Source organism: Suncus etruscus, chromosome 16, assembly GCF_024139225.1.
Source record: "Suncus etruscus isolate mSunEtr1 chromosome 16, mSunEtr1.pri.cur, whole genome shotgun sequence".
NCBI lineage: Eukaryota > Metazoa > Chordata > Mammalia > Eulipotyphla > Soricidae > Suncus > Suncus etruscus.
The window spans coordinates 14,337,290-14,357,518 of record NC_064863.1 but is presented as its reverse complement, the minus strand read 5'-3'; the positions used below and the strand labels follow the sequence as shown (position 1 = coordinate 14,357,518).

At 38.7% G+C, this 20,229-nt stretch overlaps 1 non-coding gene across 1 annotated transcript; it reads left to right on the top strand.

Moving 5' to 3' along the window:
- The first annotated feature begins 18,801 nt into the window (after positions 1–18,801).
- Positions 18,802–18,964, top strand: LOC126032735 (U1 spliceosomal RNA). The gene has a single exon (XR_007503953.1). It is a non-coding gene; the product is annotated as a U1 spliceosomal RNA (small nuclear RNA).
- The last annotated feature ends 1,265 nt before the right edge of the window (positions 18,965–20,229 follow it).

Genomic DNA, 20,229 nt, shown 5'->3' with positions numbered 1-20,229 from the left:
GACCAGATGATTTCCTCAGATTAATATGATTAATCATACTGATCAGATTAATTATCAATTAATAATTAATCTATCACATTAGTCAAATTTAATCTGAGTTCCTCAGATTAAAACTTGGAGGTAGAGGAAGTCCGCTCTTATTTTTTTTTTTTTTTTGAATTTTCTGGGAGCCGATATCTTGGAGCTGTGACTTGCAGGAAGCTAAGGATAATGTGGGGAACTCCTCAAAAGCCTTTTCTCTCTTTTTGCATGTGTGTGAATTATTTTCCAAATCACCATTTGATTCCAGATCTGCGTCTCTCCCATGTTCCAGTGTTGGAACCTGAAGACTTAATTCAATAGTTTTCCAAACTGGATACAAACATTCTTTTGGTTACCTATCCAGACATCTATTTGGGATAGATATAATTTTATATATGTACATTTCACTGATAGATGGATTTGTGTTTAAATATATGTAATTGAACTGTGAAAGATATGGATTAATTCATAACTCAAATTTTTATAATAATGATAAAAATAGTACCATAAAACTTAAACTCAAGCTCTGTAACAAGTACCATAGAACAATTATTTTTAATAGAAAAAATTTGTTTTGTTCGGCTGCAAAAATATAATAAAATGATAAATAAGTTTCATTCGATGCTTTTATAGAACTGACTGGCTCCTAATGTGTGACTCTTTTTTCACCAGTTTAATTGAAATATAATTAATACATTTTACATAGATATATTTGTATTTAAAGTGTTAAATGTGATGATTTGATATGCATGTGCCTCATAACGATTACATGATTGAATTAACACCTTCATCCACCTATGCATCTAACATGTGTTTAGAATAATAAGGGTTTACTTACCAAATACAGGCTCTCACAACTTTAAATAAAATTATTTAGCAAATGTCAAACACTCTTAACAAGAATCACAAAGATGGACCTCTGGTTCTCAGAACTAGATTCTTAAAACTGAAAATTTGCAGCCTTGGATCAGCATTTTCTCAGTTGCTCTCAAGTCTTAGAGGGAAAGAGGCTGGAAGGCATGTGGCACATCCCGAGCTTCTTCCTGGAGTCTGGTCTCTTCTGCTGACTATGTGGCCCCACATTTGAACATCACATACCTGAAAACTTTGCAGAAATTCACAAGCACATGCTTTACCCAGAATCACCAATTCAGCTTTTACACAGTTTCACAGTTTCATGGAGTGACCTAAGCCAGTGTTTCTCAAGGTTTTTTTTCTTACAATGAACCTCATTTTCTTTCTATACCCTTCCCTGTCCTACCAGTTGGCTCCCTTTCATTTCATGCCCTGGCCCCTCATTTAAAGGTATTCACCTGTGGCCTTCTTGGGCATCTGTGGCCTGGTTGATAAGGCTGATATGTGCTACACTCACTCACTTTTCTCCCTCAGTAGTTCTCAAACCTGATGGCATAAATTGGCACCATCTAGGAAACTTTTCCAAATATCAGTGCCAGATCCTTAACCCAAGACCCTCAAATTTTGTTTTTCATCAGAATTGCCTTGGGTTATTTTTACACTAGCTAACAAATTCCCCTCAACACAATCACTTCCAAAATCCATCTTCCTTCAATTAGGTCTTGTCTGTCATCCATCGGTACCCATTGAAAACATAAAGGCACCTACTGCCAATGAATACCAAACACATTCATTGGTCCAGGGGGATATTATTTCTGATTAAGAATGAACATACTTAGGCATGAAGCTGTCAATGTCAATCAGTTTAGATCAAAATGAAATGTCAATGTCACTTAGCATATGGCTTATCCATATCTAATGCTAGAAGCAAGGGGATGTTTTCCTAAAAAAAAGAAATTCTCTGTGTACACAAAGCTATCATTCTTAAAGGGCCAGATCCCATCTGAAAACAAGCACCAGGACTTTACATAATGTTTTCGATTATCTGTCTCTTTCCAAGCATGCAAATGTAAATGATAAGGGAGTAGGAAACCTTCCCTGTCTGTCATATCACTTATGAAGACTACAAGGAGGGCTTGGTATAAGGGGAAACACCCAGACCAACCAATCTTCTATTGAGAAGAGACAGTGGTTATTGCTAGATAAAAAGCATCAATTGAGCCTATCTCCTTGACTTCCTATTAGTAGACAAGCTCTTGATTGTCACACAATGCACTGATTTATGGACGTCTTGAAATGTTGATAGCAAAAGAAAAGAGAGGATTTAAACACTAATTGCTGAGAAAAGCAATGTTTGGTTTTTTTTGGGGGGGGAATGGGATGATGAAAACAAGTCTTGTAATTTTAAGAAAGCAAAGTTCAGCCCAATTCATTCCCATTAGCTCTTTTGCAGTTTGGGCTTACAAATCAGTAATTTATGAAGAGTCTTTCAGAAACAGGATTGTGTGTAAATATAAAGACCCCACTATGTCAGGACATTAGAAATAAAAATTATCTTAAGTCATTGCAAAAAAAAAAAACCTAAAATAGTTGAGGATTTAGTACAAGACAGAAAAGACTTTGCTGTTATTTTTATTTTATTTTATTTGGGTTATAGTAATGATGGCTGGGGTTGTTGCACTGTACAGTGCTTGGAATTTGTTATTACTTTATTTCTCGCAATAACTTACCAATTGGGGCTTTTTTCCCACATTTTCCAAAGAAGGTAGCTGAAGCAGTGACCTGAAGTCATAACTAATAGTTGATGAAAATGATTTCAGGCAAAATAGAGAAATAGGTTTTTTTGTACACAGTTATAATACTACATAAATAGCTACAACTAGTTAAATAACTAGTAAGCTGTGCAACATTTAAGAAGAAGGTTAAAATAGGAAAAATGATCATTAAGAACAAAACCAAGGAGTAGAGTGTTTCTACTTGCTGGAATTCTTCAAAAAGCAGCATGAAATGGGCTGACCAGAGTGTGCCAATGCTTATGTGCTAATGTGCCATTGGCAGGATGCTGCTATACTGACATCTTAGTGTGGGAATACAGGTAAAAATACATAAAAGGGACAGCCTCTATTTTTAGATTAGATATAGTAAGTATCATAAAGGAAAAAACAGGTGCTGGAGTAATAGCCTTGTATATAGCAACCCAGGTTCTAGCTACCAAAGCAAAACAAAACAAAAAAAAAATATATATATATATGAAAAAAGAAAGGAAGAGGAAAGAAGAAGAAAGAAAAATAAAATAGAAGAGAGAAAAGAAAAATATAAACTAAAATAAATGATAAGAAACAAAAATGAAAAGTAAAGAAAAAGAACAGAAAGGTAAAGCAAGAGGTAAGAAGCACTTTAACTTGGCAGATTCAGAGATTTCTCTGAAAGAATATATTAGGTTTGAGGTCTGTGTTGACATGAACAGTCAATCACTTTCAAGTCTGGGTTAAGAGAAACTCAGTGCAAGGAACTGCAGATAAAATACGTCTGAGCCTGAGGAAAGCTTGAGTTTAAGGAACAGAAAAAAAGTGTGTGTGTTTGTGAGGGGGGAAGAGTGTGTAGAGACACCATTTCACTGGGAGTTTCACTGCAGTTGCATCAAAGTTTGAGTTATTTGTAGATAAAAGGCAATTTCAATGTTGCATGTTCCCATTCACTGCAATGGAAGATTCTCTCTTTGGTTCTAGGGCTTTTTCATGGTTTTTAGTCCATTCTCATGGCTTTCTTTAAACAAGTCCTACATACTTCTCAAATTTCTTTCCAATAATACATATTTTAATTATGTTTTACATATGCTTTTCTATTTTTAACCTACTAATATTAATTTTTCTTAAGTATATCAAAGAAGTTATAAGAATAATATGAGAGGCTTGGTAAAAAATTCTTACCTTAAAAGTTTTATGTATCTCTAGTAACTGGTTTCTTTTCTTCCTTCAACAGAGATAAATAAAAACAAGGCCATTTGTTCTCTTTTAATTTCAAACTGGCCACCCTCCTGAATTTTCTCCCTGCCAGACTCTTCTCTCTCCACCCACCTATTTATGTTTCTAAAACAATGACTTCAGAACTTGTAAGCCAGAGATTATACTTGAGATACATAAATACAACCATAAGTGGTCCATGATCTACTAACAATTAAAATGCAGGGTGGTGACTTTTCAGAGAAAGAGTAGAATGAATTCTGGGGGTACAAAGGAGGACCCCCATGCAGGACTCAAAACATCTTGAAAGAGGCCCACCAAAACACAAGGAAATGACTCTAAAGGAAAACCACAGGACCAATGAGTAGATGTCATCAGCCACATGATCTGACAGATCTCTGTAAAACTCTTTAGTTATATAAAGTAACTGCAATTGCATGCTTTAAAGATCCAGTTCAGCAACAGTTGATACAATAATACTGCTGAAAATAAAGTGGAGAGCAAGGAAGACAGTATAGCAGTTAGAGCTCCTATTACGCACATACCAGGCCTGGTGCCTATGTCCTATATTGTTGGGTGCCCATTGGGTATCGTCTTGGGGCCACTAAACATTGCCTCAGTATCCCTGGTTCTGTAGATGGAACCTGAGCAGCATCACATCCTGAGGATCTTGCTCTGAACTGGTGGGTTCAGTTGACTGCGAATCTCAGGTGAGACCCCTGGAGCCATTTAAGTAACCTTGGGACACTCCCAAAAGTAAATAAATGTAGTGTACCTGAGACCCTGAATTTGGTGTAGATACCTAAGACCCACCCATTTCTGGGAGGGGTCTTGGGAACCAGATAGTAGGTGTAACCTTACCTGCAAGACCCCGCCCATTCCTGGGAGGGGTCTTGGAAAAGTTAGATAAGCCTTGAACCGAGGGAATTCGGCCCTTTGGCCCTTTTGGCCCTGCTGAGCTCGCTGGCTTTGGGGTCTCTGTGTTCTGGTCTTGGACCAGCATGGAGCCCAAAGGGAAGATGGCTGAAAGGAGTTTAAGATGCAGGGCCAAGAATAACTAGTGCTTAAAAGGTTATGAGATAGGCCACACACATGTGGTGAATAGGGCATGAATAAAGCTGATGGTTCCTAATGCCTGCCTGTGAGTGAGTTTTCATTACGCCGTTCACCTGGGCCTGGAACCCGCCGGCTGAATGGGGTTGCAGAGCCACGTGGCCTGGAGTGGCAGAAAGAAATCCTTCACCATCCATCGCCATCCAGCTCCATCGTTAATTATTTAATGCAAGAAATAAATAAGATGACGATTAGGTGTACTGTTCCTAGCACTTCAAAGCAAGAATGTTAAGATTCCTGGTCCAGCTTATGCTCTTAAAAGAGATAGCAATCAGGCAATATAATATGCGGCTGCTAGAAAATTCCTCTTTGCTCCTCTAAATTTGTTCCATCACATATGGAGATGAAACTGGGAAGATGGAAGACAACACTTAGTATCTTTCTCACCTGAAAACCTTACGGGCGAGAATTTCAAATTGGGTTGTTGTGTAGGTTTTTAACATTCTTTTGCCCGATAGCAAACATAAGCAGGCATCATGGCAATATCATTGTGCACATTCTGTAAGTTTATCGCTGGAACAGTGTCAAGGGTCACATAGCCAACAATAGATTCTTTTTTATGTGCAAGTGCTACATTTCATCAGGAGTCACAGATTCATCACGAGGAAAACCAGCACCTTGAAGAGTAACCATGGAAGGGCACTAATATTTCAGAACCACCCCCCCCCCCCGAGCTCAGGCTCATCTTTGCACACGCTCCAAAAAAATACTGGACTGCATGGGCTGCATGCGCTGTTGCACATGTGAATGCAGAAAAGCATCTTCCATAAACCCAGCAGCGCTGCTGGAAATAACACAGAAGGGTACCATGACCAGTCCATATGGATCTCCAATCCGGGAAGGCCTATGAGTGAGGTGCTATTGGGTGGAATAATGGTCTGACCCACACTAAACTTTGAGTAGAGCAAATGGCTCTCTTCATTGTGGTCACTTCAATCAATGCCAGTCTGAAAAGATCTGCATTTTAATTATGTGGCTATTTTGAAAAGGATGAATCTGCAAAGGGAAGGAGAGCATGCTCTTCTGGCGGAGGGAAGATGCAGGATGCTCTCTCTCTCTCTTTCTTAATCTTAATGCAACGTGGAGAGTAGATTCAAAGATTATCTATGAGTTCATTTTGAGTCTATTTGAATTGCCATTTACCAAGAGAAACTAACATTATATTCTCTGGCTAAAAACACTCAACTGTATACGCTTCAGGGCTATCACTTCTTCTAGTGCATGACTCCATTATAATTTATTGTAAATGAGGCATGAATTCGTAGGGGTTATTTATTTACTTTGATGTGAATCCATGATCTGTGAATAACCCTATTGCTAGTTAATAGGAGGAAAGAAACACTTGTTAACTGGAATGAAAGAAAAAAAAGCTTGTAACAGTCTCTGCGATTCCTTCCCTAAGGGCTCACATCAATAACATTCTGAGGAAGAAAAAGATTAACCTCAGAGGAGAGAGGAGTAAATGGGTAGCTTCAAACCTGAACACCTGCATTTTTCAATTTTACCTCAGAAGTTAGTGAGGAAGCCAGAGGCAAAAGGAAGTTTCACCATCAAGACCAGTAATAAGGCTAGTGGCAAATGTGTAATGCTTAAGTAAGCTAAGGTTAATCTTACATTTTCTATTCATTGCATTTTAATACGTTCACAAATACCATACACTTCATTTTACATACAAAGCAATTTGAAGGTTGTTAATGAGAGCCTAGTTTAAACATGAACATTTGAGAATTTTTTTATAGTATTTCTTCAGAACAAGACAGTATGAATTTGGAATAGTCATTTGGTTCGAATCATGACCTAAAAGAAGAAGCATTCTGATCATCGTGGGGTGTTTTTTTTTTTTCAGGAAAAATTACATTTTGGTCTCATACATTTTTTTCCATCATTGATGGGCTTTCAAATCACGTTTAATCCAGCCCTGTGAAATTCTTTCACTGGACAGATACTCTGTTGGGAGAATGTACATCCAGCTTCAAAATCAGGCACTCCCAGCCTTGCTGTGCCACTCTGCAAGACTGAATTCGCCATTCTATCTAAACAATGACAGTGGTTTCCCAGAGCAGCTGTCTAAATCTTAAGAGTCCTTTGCTTCTATCCTTTGAAGGCAATTTTTCTTACTTCAACGAGAGATTGGTAGCAATTTTCTATATTTGACCACTTGGGGGCAGTATTATCATGGCATTGAAAGGCTTCCAGCCCCTTTTGGGAGGAACGTGTGCACCAATTAACTCAGGAAAATATCCTTTTGTTTCCTCTTCTTTGACTTAGAGATATGGGGGGATGGGGTGACAAAAACAAAAACTAGCAAGCTGTGCGGTCTCTGAACAGAGTGCTGTGCTTCTCCTGTCCTGCCTGGAGGGACGGAGGTGCCACCACTACAGTCTAATGAGCCAGTTACTTAAGGGGGGGGGGGGCACAACCACACCTCCAGGCTAGGAGGTGATGATTACTTAAAAGGAGGAAAGCAGAACAAGCAATCATTTTCGGCAGGGTCCAAGCAATCATTTTCGGCAGGGTCCTAGGTTCGAAGGTGCCCCCGGACCTAAAACGTTTTCTCTTTTTGACTTTCCAACAAGTAAACTGGAAAAAGATATTAAAAGGTACTTTTCTTCTTCTGGGGGTGAATTCTAATTTATATGAGTCACATTTTCCTAGCAATAAATATCCATTGTGTGACCATCTTGCAAATACAGGCGTTCCAACTTTTCATCCTGCTCTTCCATACTTTTACTACTGAAAAAAACTCTCTCTCTGTCGCTCTCTGTTTCTCTGTCTCTGTCTCTCTGTCTCTGTCTCTGTCTCTGTCTCTGTCTCTCTCTCTCTCTCTCTCTCTCTCTCTCTCTCTCTCTCTCTCTCTCACACACACACACACACACACACACACACACACACCCCATCCTGACATATGGAAAGGCGATTCAGAGGTTATATTTGAATCTACCTGAAAAGACTGCCTTTATTTCATCCTCACATTAATGGCCGGCATGATTATTTCCATTTTACAAATAGAAAAGCAAAACCAAGACGAAGGAACCAAGTTCCAACCCGTAGCAAAGGCACAGAATTTGTTCTGTTACAAAACCCAGTGTCCCACCCCTGCAAACTCAGTTCATGTCTAAGATCTTATCTCCTTTGCTTTAATGAATCAAGTGTCTCAATTTATTATTATCTAATCTTAGGCCTTTGGAAACTTTTCTTTCAGGCACCATGATTTCTAAATTTAGTTTGAAATGAGAAAGCTCAAAAGGGAGTAATAGCCGACCTCCATGACCCAAATGATCCCTGTAAAGAGAAAGAACAAGAGCAAGACTTTTTGATGCTCTAATATGGACAAATCCCCGTCCCTGCAGAACAGTGTGGAAAGTTCAACATATTTTCAAGACCCACACTCACACCCCTCTCCTCAAGCAATATCACTAATCTATAAATTTATAAATAATCTATATAATCTGTATCTATAATATAGACTCTTAAACTACAAATCTAAAGACAGGTGGCATGGATTACAATAGAAGCCCACCCAGAACAACACCTAGTAATCAGCCATAGTTTGAATTTCCTTCAGAATAGGAAATCAGTAAGTTAAATCATTTCACGAACATGTCGAGCCCTAAAGTAATGTCTTGTTTATACTAAAGAAATCTTCCTCTCCACAGTACTGAGCCCTTTTCTTTTTTCTCTCCTAATTTACAACACTTATCTTAGAAAGTCTTCTTTATGTACACAAGCTGATTTTCTTTCCCAGCGTTCTCCATAGCAAGGATGAATCATAATTAACTTAATTGGTACCTGAAGGTTTATTTCTTCTCCCTGTGATCATAACTAAGAAAAATATGTGGCTGGTTTTCTTTTCACTTGAAGTCACATGTTGGCATCGGCAACCACAACAAAGATGGAGGATCCTTAAGGAGGGGGGTTAGGTGTCAAAAGAGCTGATACAATAGCAAGATGTGGTGTTTGCATGGCTTTGGAGGGGAGCACACACTGGTGAGGATGCCCATCTCTTTGCAGCCACAGCCAGCAGCACTGAGCACAGAAGCAAAGGGGCTGGCTGGAGTCACTCATGGGTCAAATTACTCTGCATCTCCAGGGAACCATAAAGCACCTTCTTGAGAAACAATCTCAGGCAGGCACTTACACAAGATAAAATAATCATTTTTTTCCACATATATATTTATAGATAGATTGATTGTTTTTTTGACGTCTTTATTTTGGTATAGATATTGAAGTTGATGTCTCCTTTTTTATTTTATATTATTTTATCTTATCTTTCTCTTTCTTTTTGCATTCCGGCATGATTTGAATTCAGAACCGAGACTATTGTGTGGTGCTTCTCTTTATTGCTGTAGGGCTTACTGGATATTTAATTTGACATTTATTTTTGTATGGTTATGGTGTTTCAATTACCTTTTTCATGTCCTCTCTCAAACTGAGGCTGATAGCCACTAGAAGGACTTCACCCATTTTCAGCATATTTTTATTAATTAATTAATTTTTAAAAAAAATTTTTTGCTTAATCTTTACCCCATTCTATTGCCTTTCTTTCCCTCAAACAAAACCATATAACTTGATTTATCTAGGTTAGCCTCTCAAATAGAGGGAGAAACAAGGGAGGGCACCAGGACCAAACAGATGTATAATCACTGATAGTAAGCTAGACAAAGAGGGGACCTCCTACTCTAGCAACCTGGGGGGTGATGGTGGGGGATATGGGTTGCAGAATGGGGAAGGGAAGAGGACAAATTTGGTGGTGGGTATTCCCCTGATTCAATGTCAATATGTACCTAAAATACTAATGTGAAAGATATGTAAGCCACTATGATCAAAATAAAAATTAAAAAAAAAATCGTCTTTCCACCTATGGCTCTGAATTCTGTAACATTCTTCTGTGCATTAGCTCTACCCTCTGACTTCCAGTAGTGGCTTCAATTGTGTGCCTTCCACTCAAGACATCTGGCTAGAGCCCAGGACACACACACACACACACACACACACACACACACACACACACACACACACACACGGACTTCAGGTTGCCTTTTTTTTCTAAACTTTATTTAGTGAGTGATTGATTGTTTTGGGACTACATTTGACAGTGTCCAGGGGTTACGCCTGGTTCTACACTCAGAAATTGCCCCGGCAGGCTGGGGGACCATATGGGACACCAGGAATTGAACCTGGTCCCTCCCGGGTCAGCCGCATCCAAGGCAAATGCCCTACTGATGTGCTATTTCTCCATCCCCCAGGTTGTTTTTCTGAGTACAGAAAGCAAATGATCATTTATGTAAAACTCTGCCCCCACCCCCACTGTCCTCTCACAACAACTCTAATAGGCTTATATTTTCCACTAGCACTAACATGCGGAGCAGCCTAGTTCCTTTCCTCCTTTGGGATTCTGATCATAGAAATAGCTCAGCTGCCCATTGACTATTTTTGGTTTGGGGATCATAAATAGTAGTGCTCAGAGCTGATTCCTGGCTTTGTACTCAGGGATCATTCATGTTAGGGCTTTCAGAGCATCTGAAGTACAGGAGGTAAAACCTGGATTGGATGTATGTAAGGAAAGTGCATTTTTACTCTGTTCTCTTTCCAGCTTGGTCACCAGTGTGTGTTGCAAGAGATGTTGGACATGGTAGTGAAATATAGATCCCTGGTCAATTATATGCCTCTCTAGCCTGGAATAAACTGCTGCTGGGGTCATAGCTATAGCGCAGTGGTACGGTGTTTGACTTGCACGCGGCTGACCCAGGACAGACCTCGGTTCAATCCCCAGCGTCCCATATGGTCCCCCAAGACAGGAGAGATTTCTGAGTGCAAAGCCAGAAGTAAGCCCTGAACATTACCGGGTGTGGCCCAAAACCAAACCAAAACGAACAAAAAGAATAAACAGCTGCTTTAATATAAGGTCCATCCAACCTGATATACAAATTGAGGCATTCGCTCATGCTTAAGTCACGACAGGAAATTCGACAGAGTAAACTCTTAGTAGTACTGAGTTTATGGACTCAGAGAGGTCTAGAAACAAAGTGCAGTACCATGAAATCCCATCATGCCATCTTGTTTTCTCATTCTCAAACTTCTTTGTTCTTCTAACTTGAGAAACATCAGAACTAATTCTCTCTTTTCCTTTCTTCCTCCTTTTTCTACCAAGAAATGTTATAATTTAATAGCCTCACCCAACATATTTCTATTGGACAAGATACCTGACTGCCACTCAGGCCTGCATGCCAATTCAAATCATTACAATTATTTTAAGTGGTGTTTAGATGCTCCTATTTTCAAAATTTATGGTTTAGACATAAGAGAGCTCAATTTCATAAAAATACCAATCCAAGGTCAAAGCAAATCTATGAACAACAGTCATCACCAAGCTATTAAAAATCTCCTGAATCCTTTACAGCTCTGTCTTGCTTCCTTAAGGAATGAAGAATGTCTTTCCTGGGATTATGGGAAGCATGTTTAGTGCATGTAGTCCAAAGCCTTGCACAGTGAAGTCACTTACATACACACACACACACACACACACATGCACACTTGCACACATGCAAAGACACACCACCTCACATACTTCATCCCCAAATTTCTAGTCCAGGTGCTTCCAAAGTGTTTCTGGCACCTCCCTTCCTTGACTTCTGATCACCTTTCTATTTACTTTTTAAGGAGCCTGTTTGGACAACTCTAATTCTCTATATAATGCATATATTCAGAATCACAAGTGCCTTACCATAAAAATATGGGGCCAAAATCATAGCACAGTGGGGAGGGTATTTCTTTGCCTACTTCCAACCTGAGTTATAGCCCTGGCATCCCATATGGTTCCCGGAACATGGCAGAAATGATTTATAAGTGCAGAAACAGGAGTAATCCTTGAGTGCTTCCAGGTGTTGACTTCCCCAAAAATTCTCCTCTGATTCAATTTCTAACCCCTTATTTTGGATTCCATTTCCACCAAGGTCCTCATGCCTATTTTTTAATTACTTTATTTAAACACCACAGTTACAAGGTTGTTCATAATATAATTGTCCTCCCATCACTGATACACAGTTCAGTCATACAATATCAAGCCCCTACATCAGCTCATATTTCCCAACACCAATGTACTCAGTTTCCCTCCCACCCTCCCCTGTGCCTGCTCCTGGGGCAGATATTTATCTTAATTCTCCCTCCCTCACTCCCTCCTTCTCTCCTTCCCTCTCTCCCTCCCTCTTTCCCTCCCTCCCTCTCTCTCTCTCCCCCTCTCTCTTTCTCTCTCTCTCTCCTCTCTCTCTCCTCTCTCTCTCCTTCTTCTCTTCTCCTTTGCTTTTTTTCCTTTTAGATACTTGTGATTTACAATATGGTTACTGCCATGTCCAATTCTTATCAATACACTATAGTATAGCTCTGAAATCCCTTTGGTGTTGGAGACATTGGTCTAGGACAGGGGAATGCATAGGGAAAGATGTTCAGATAGTAATGAGTGTAAAGACCTGGGCATTAATCTTAAGGAATTGAGGAGTAGGGAGGTAGAACAGGAGAATAGAATGCATCTTGATGGCATCAGAAAGATAGCATGGAGGTATAGCATTTGCCTTGCATGCTGAAGGACTGTGGTTTGAATCCCAGCATACCTTATGGTCTCCTGAGCCTGCCAGGAGCGATCTCTGAGCATAGAGCCAGGAGTAACTCCTGAGCACTGCCGGTGTGACCCAAAAACCAACAACAACAACAACAACAACAAAATAATGCATCTTGATGCCCTGTCTCTGGGTGAAACTCAGAGAAGCTGTGTTCTCAGATTCAAAGGTTCAAGAGCTTTGAACTTGTCCATTGAAGTGTCTCCTTGCTGTTTCTCATGCTTTTACTTTTCTATCAAGATCTCACCAAAGAATCATGTCATGCTGATGTTCCTGGTCCCCACAGTAGTTCTGCTTCCCTCACTTTTTATTCATGGCTATTAGAGATATAGATACCAACTGAAGTTGGTAGCTTATAGCTTTCATTTTTCTCCTTTATGTTGCAAACAGTACATACCCATATCACCCATATCTTAAAAATGTTGATGTCTCCATGTTCTTTGTTAGACAAAGCCCAAGGAGTTGTCTGTGCCTTTCACCTCATCCTAAATAATCATAGGTTAAAAAAAACATCAGTAATGGTACTGCTATGGCATTATGGGATTACCACTAGACAACTCATTATCAGTAGGGGACCCATGTTGTCATCAGACCACAAGTCATTCAAAACAGATGATTAAGGAGCTGCCATCTAATTCCCAACTTTTTTGGTCCCTACTCCCTTAGCCTAGACTTTCCTGAAGGCAGAGTTTGAAGTAGAAGATTTTGACTCTACTCTTGGGGTTGTTATTGGTAGAATCTAATTATGGGGCAGGTGACAAGGGGTTATTAAGATGTTAAATAGACAACCTTTCCTTAATAGAGATATGAACATTGTCTCCTGAGAAGGCAATAAATTGGCATCAATTAATGCTAGTAGCTAGGATGTAAAGAGTCAAAGACAACTTTATCAACCACTATATCACCTATTCATCACTCGACATGTGTTGAGATTGGGAAAAGTTCTTTATATTTGACTCTTTTACTCATCCAATGTTGCCCTAGTACTGGTTCATTTTATTTTATTTTATGTTTAAAAATTAATTCTGTTAATTGAATTGCCATGAGATACACAGTTACAAAGTTGTTCATGTTTGAGTTTTAGTCATACAATGTTCCAACACTCATCCCTTCCCCAGTGCACATTTCCTTCCACACAATGTCCTCAGTTTCTCCTTTTTACCCCCTCCTCTCTCTTACTTTTTTCCTTTTGGACACTGTGGATTGCACTATAATTACTTAAGGGGTACTCCTTTCAGCACCCAGTGCTTGTCCAGGATGATCACAGTCATAGTGATCCTTTCTCTGCCCTAACTGAACTCTACACTGTTTTTGTGGCAAGCTTTCTACCATGAACTAGTCCTCCTGGCCCTAATCTTTGGATATTACCAATCTATCTATTTTTAATATCTGAGAAATGAGTATGAACATTCTATGGATGCCTGTGGACTGTTAATTCATACTAAAGATGAGAACACTAAGTAAAGCATAGCGAATTCCCACAGACACTAATTGGCTGAGTGACATATCATTTTTCCCCTTAGGGCACAATACTGAACTTATTTTTTTCAGAGATAATGTGCTTGATGTCAACTATAGAAGAAAGGGAACTCCCTATACAGAAAAAAAACAGGGATGAAAAGTCACAGAGGTGTGAAAGAGACAACCGTGCTTTAAGATAATAAGAAATTCAATATGAACTAGTATCTATTTGGCAAGCAGTTTATTGGAACCACTATAACAGACTATAATAAACCAAATGTGTTATCAGATCTGAAACTGGAAAATCTGAACCTCTCCTAGGTTCAGAGATTGCTGTCTTCTAGCTATGTTTTTCATAGGTAGAAGATGCCAGGGAGAGAGAGAGGTTGGGTTTCAGACACATGGAACTAATGCTACCTTAGGATGCTCCTTTCATTATCAAATCACTTCCTGGAGCTCCCACCTCATAGTACAATCATACCATAGAATGAGGTCAAGCTTCTGGAGTTGGGGTGAGCATAAATATTTAGTCTGTGGTAGAGAATGAGAAAAATAAAGGAAGAATGAATGATAGAAATTAGGAGGTCATGAAAACTTAGGAATGATCATGGCCCTGATAAAAAACAAGGAACACAGACTTTGTACCACTTGGTGCTACAGATTGTATCTCTTGCCTTCCCTAAGGTAACACTTTGCTAAGAGTCAGATATCTCAACTACCAGGACCAAATAACTTGGGGAAAGTCTTAACTTTGCTATCCTGTTTTGTTATGTTATGTAAGAGGACAGTAGTAGGACTGGACAGATAGTAAAAAATTGTCTTGCACACAACTAAATTTGGTAGTGCATTATCGTCCTATTGGCACCATCCATTTGTTGTGGCCCATCCATTCACAATTAAATACATTATGTTTTTGGTTTTTGGGCCATACTGGCAGTGCATAAGGGTTAATTCTGGTTCTGCTCTCAGGCATTATTCCTGGCAGTGCTCAGCAGACCATATAGAAAGCTGTGAATCAAACCCCAGTCAATCCCATGCAAGGCAAATGTCCTACCTGCTGTTCTATCACTCAAGCCCCTTAATACATTTTTAAAGAAAACAGTCAAAAGAGAATAATTACAACTGCTCTCTCCCTCCTTCTAAGATTGTTATTAAGACGAAAAGGATCATTCAGGTAGAGCATACAATTCCCACAGTTAACTAAGAGGAACCCAATTGTAAGCCTAACTGACTTATTCAAAGATAGAAGTATTAAAGACACCAAAAGAAATAGCAGCTGAACAGTGGAGGAAATTTCACTTTCAGTCATCAGTAGCTCTCCCTTGGTGCGAAGAGACGTGTGAACCTGCTGTTCTTATATTTAGTTGCAGTGCTCCCCTCCACTACACCCTGCCTCCCACTGTGTGAGCAACTCAGATTAGAAGTTAATTGTCCTCGAATCTTTACCTCTAACACAGCAAATGAAATCCAGCACATGCTTAGTAGATGTTCAAGGAATGTTTGTTTATGTGCTTGATATGTTCATCCTCTAATCTCTTAGTCCCTCTGGTGATCTAGTTAGAATTCCAGTTGGCCCTGTTAGTGAGAAATCACTTATGGGATTGCCGAATTTCCTGTTTTTTTTTTTTTGTTTTGTTTTGTTTTTTTTTTTCTGCTCGTCTTATATTGGTAATTTCGTCCTTCTGGGTCAATGGAAGAGTTATTTCTTTTTTTTTTTTTTTTTTGGTTTTTCGGGCCACACCCGTTAGATGCTCAGGGGTTACTCCTGGCTACGCGCTCAGAAATTGCCCCTGGCTTGGGGGGACCATATGGGACGGCGGGGAATCGAACCGTGGTCCTTTCCTTGGCTAGCACTTGCAAGGCAGACACCTTACCTCTAGCGCCACCTCGCCGGCCCCGAGTTATTTCTTTAAGTTATTTATTTCAGGACTACTTAGAAGCAGCTGATCCTGACATTGAAGTAGCTGAAAGGAGAAACTTCCCATAAATTCTTCTCTATTTTTTTTCCTAAACTGCACTCTAGATCCCACTGAACCAACTTTTCAGGCCCCACCAATCCCTGAGCAAAGAAAGATTAGGAAACTATTCATTTCTATCTTTCTTTCCCTTTATTTAAGTCCAGTCTCATGCTGACAGGGATGAATCTCTGTTCACAACTGTTGGTGGGGATAATTCCTAAGTCTGGAAATTAACACACACGCATGCACACACACACACACACACACACACACACACACACACACACACACACAGACACTTGGTAAACACTCTGAACTGAAAGGCCACTCTAAAAATGCTTGTTTTTAGTGTAGTTAATACCAGGGATTTCAGGGACTCTTCAATTTTGTGTTTTTGATATTTAGGGACTATTTTCTGCCTCAGTGTTTGCAATTTGCTTCTGACTCATTGATTGGAAGTCCCTCCCAGTGATTTTTTAGGACTGGAGTGTTTCAACATGCAAAGCATATGTTACACCCCTTTCGGTCCTTTCCCTGACCTCAAGATTAGGCAGCTTTGCTTATTAGCCATCAGTGGTCCTTCCAAAATCGTATTGTGTGAGTCCAAATTGATACCATTCCTAGTCCCAGACTTTTCTCCGTGTTGACAGAAAAAAAGAATCAAATCAACTCTTATATAGTCTGGTCTCCATTTCTAACCTCCTGAGATCAAATAATTTGACAAGACATAAGTAAACATTTTCCTAAAATAAAAATAATGTTTAGACATGAATGGAAGAATTTAACCCAAAATTTGAGGAAGACAACTTGGGATGATTTTCAGGTACATGGCATTGAAGCCCAATGTAAATCATTAAGCAAATCATTTAACACTGCTATCATGTAGGATTTGTGTTTAAATCCTTTTGTTGTCAGTTTTTTAACCAAAATAATTGATAAGGGTTTATCTTGTATCAGTAAAATTAAGATAAACCCAAATCCTTTCTATAAAGAAACTATAAACCCAAAGACAAAAGCAAGGTAAGACTCCATCCTCTAAAGCATATTTCCACAGGTTCTTCTTGGTATAGCTCCTGGGACACAATAATCTTTCATTGATGTTAGTTTTAGTCTTTAAAGCATTGCAAATGTTACTTGTTATCACCTTTCTGCAAAGTATTCAACCAACATCTACACCATGTACAAAAACCAGCCTTTCAGCATCCAATGAAAGAAAAATAGGTCATCAGATCCACCCATATTTGCACAGGAATTGATCCTGTTTGGTATTTTCAATAAGTTTCATGTTGCATCCAAGTTTCAGTTCCAAGAATAAATGTAGTTAACAAGCCAATTCATAATGCCAAGGGTCTGAGTGGTGGAATTAGTATCTGCATGAACTGGGCCAGGACACACAAATAACTAAGGGAATGCATGATGATTCATAAATGCAGACAATGTGTGGATGTATGTATGAAGCAATACAAAGAAAGCTAATTAGGTCCCTTTTCATAAAGTTTAGCGAGGAATATTCTATTAAAATGACGAGCTACTTCTAATGCCCTTTTTATGTTAGTTTGGATGGTTCACAATCTATAATATCTGAGAGTTGAACAAGAGTTAGGCACATTTAATTTTCTGCTGGAAAATTACCATCTCTAAATGTGAGAATTGGCAAACTCACACACACAAAAACCTAACAGATAATCTTTCCTAATCAGTTCACTTAATGGTCTGACAGATGCTGGGAAAAATAATCAGTGAGGGGGAATTGTGAACAGATTTTTGAGTCAAAGTTGCTAAGTATAAGTCAAGCACCTCCGTTTTCTGGTTCAGAATTTCATTTATCAATCATGAAATAGAATTAATATTCCCTTGGGAATACAGTGAAGCCTGAGACAGACTATGTATATAATTGGAAAGTGTTTTCATTCTTACAGGTGTTGCACAAACATTACAGGAGTCCTGCTGATGTGATGCATAAATGATTTGAATGCACGGAAACTCATGTTTGGTCTTTGTTCTACTAACTAACCTAAGCAAGTGTCACAGTTCTTACTCAGATAATAGAATTCCAGAACATATATCATATAGTTTCTTTAGATTTCCCATAAGAGAATTGTAAAATATATTATCTAAATCATAAAGTGTCAGTGATAGTTAATAGAATGGATGCCTCTTCAACAGGCATTTTATAAGATTCTGCCTTTTACTGGATATAAAAAATAAAAAAAATGATGCCATCTGGATCTAAGGAGACTTATCAATGGACAGAAATCTATTACTTCATATTTTCATTCTCCGGAGTGACCAGAGGCTTCTGTTGCCCAGAATATAAAGTTCAATTCCTCTGTTTAGCATTCAAAGCACTCCATTTTATGACCTTTCCTAATCTCCCACGGAACCTCTTTTGTAATCTATGCTACAAGCTAACTTTTCTATGCCTATATCTTTACTTATTGTATCTGTATTCTCCAAAGAACCAAAACTGATACAAGGAGATTTATTATAGAAATTTTTATGTGCAAATTATAGAGGTAAAAAAGTCCCACCGTCTGTTGTCTGCAAGTTAGAAAAGAAGAAAACCGGTGCTGTGATTAAGTCTTGAGTCAAAGACTAGAGAAAAAGAAGTATCAATAACTGAGGGCAGGAAAAAATGTTTTTCTAGCTCAGAAAGAGTGAATTCTTCCTTCATCTTTCTGTTCCATTTCCTCAATGAGTTACGTTGTGCCCATTCCCATTAGTCAGACAGTTCTTAGTCACATGATACAAATTCTAATCTCTCCCATTAATACCCTCACAGGTATAATACATATGATCAAGAAATCAGGACATTTCATACTTACCTGGCAGGGGAGATACCATGATCATGAAGGTGGTTTCCCCAAGGTGAGCCTCATCCATTGCACTCAAGATATGCTGACCCCTGTGATTTTTCCAAATATGGGAAACTCAACCACATAATTTGTGGTAGTGGGGGCTGCATTCATTCTCTCCCCTGGAATAAAAAGGAAATCAGGACATTTCATTGGATCAATCAAACTGACATATAAAATTACCCATCATATTCATACTGAATAATCTAGCTAAAGTATATGTCCCCCTTTTTCTTCTCTATCAAAATCCAGCACCACAGGGTCCACAAAAAGTGCTCTTCTATGTATATGTAGTTTTCTGCTTCATTCTGAACTTCAACTCTGCTTCAACTCATGTCTTTTCTTTTGGATGCTTCTTTCTTACTTTACTCTCATTGACTTATCATCAAATATGTAGAAGACCTTGTGAAAGTGATAAGGTGCTATATCCCTACTTTCAGGATTAATTCAGAGGTTGGCATGTAACTCAGTCGAGGGTGATGAGAAAGAGACCTGGAATTAATGTTGAACTTATTCAGAAAGAAAATGATCTCTTATATGAAATTGTTTCAAATAGCTGTTAAGGACATACACATAAACGACCAGTTTAGAGGAAAGTTATGCTGAAGAATAGGGACAAACAACTCCCCAAAGTGTCATCGACAACTTTGGTAGACATAGTTGATGAAGTCAATCTATTGCTCTCCCCTATGATTATAGCACTTGCAGTTATTGTTTATGTAGATGTTTCTGTTGCTATTTCCACTATTACTACAGAAACTGCTGCTGCTGACACTAGTACTACTTCCTTTACAATTATCTACTACTACTGTTGCTACTATTCCTACATGGCTATTATAATTCTTTTAGTTTTTAACACCTGAAATCACAAATTTGAGAACCCAGACTGCCAGTAATATTTGCAGCTCCTAAGGAAAAGTCAAATGAGCTTTTGTCCGCTATAGCTTCTCAACAAATATGAAGTTAGATGAATATATAACGAATGAGATAAAATAGTCAAATGACATTGAACCTCTTTAACACTTGAGCCAGGTCATTAAGGCAGAGGAAATAGGTCTGAGCGAAGTGATTTCTTTGTCAAGACCATCAGCTGCTGAATTTCTCAGGGCCCACATGAATATATATATATATATATATATATATATATATATATATATATATATATATATTAATTTATATAGGTAGGAAACTGTACTCTTTTTATCTGTTTTTATCCCCTTTATAGAACCTTTTAAAAGGCCTTGAGAACTGAATGTATTTTTTTCTAGTCTCAGAGGAAGGGAGTTGAACATGCTGTATGTAGAATCCTTTAATTTCAAAGGAGTCTTTCTCCTGGATCTAGCTGGCTCCAGAGTTCAGGTATAAGGAGAACTTTAAAAGCCACCAAACT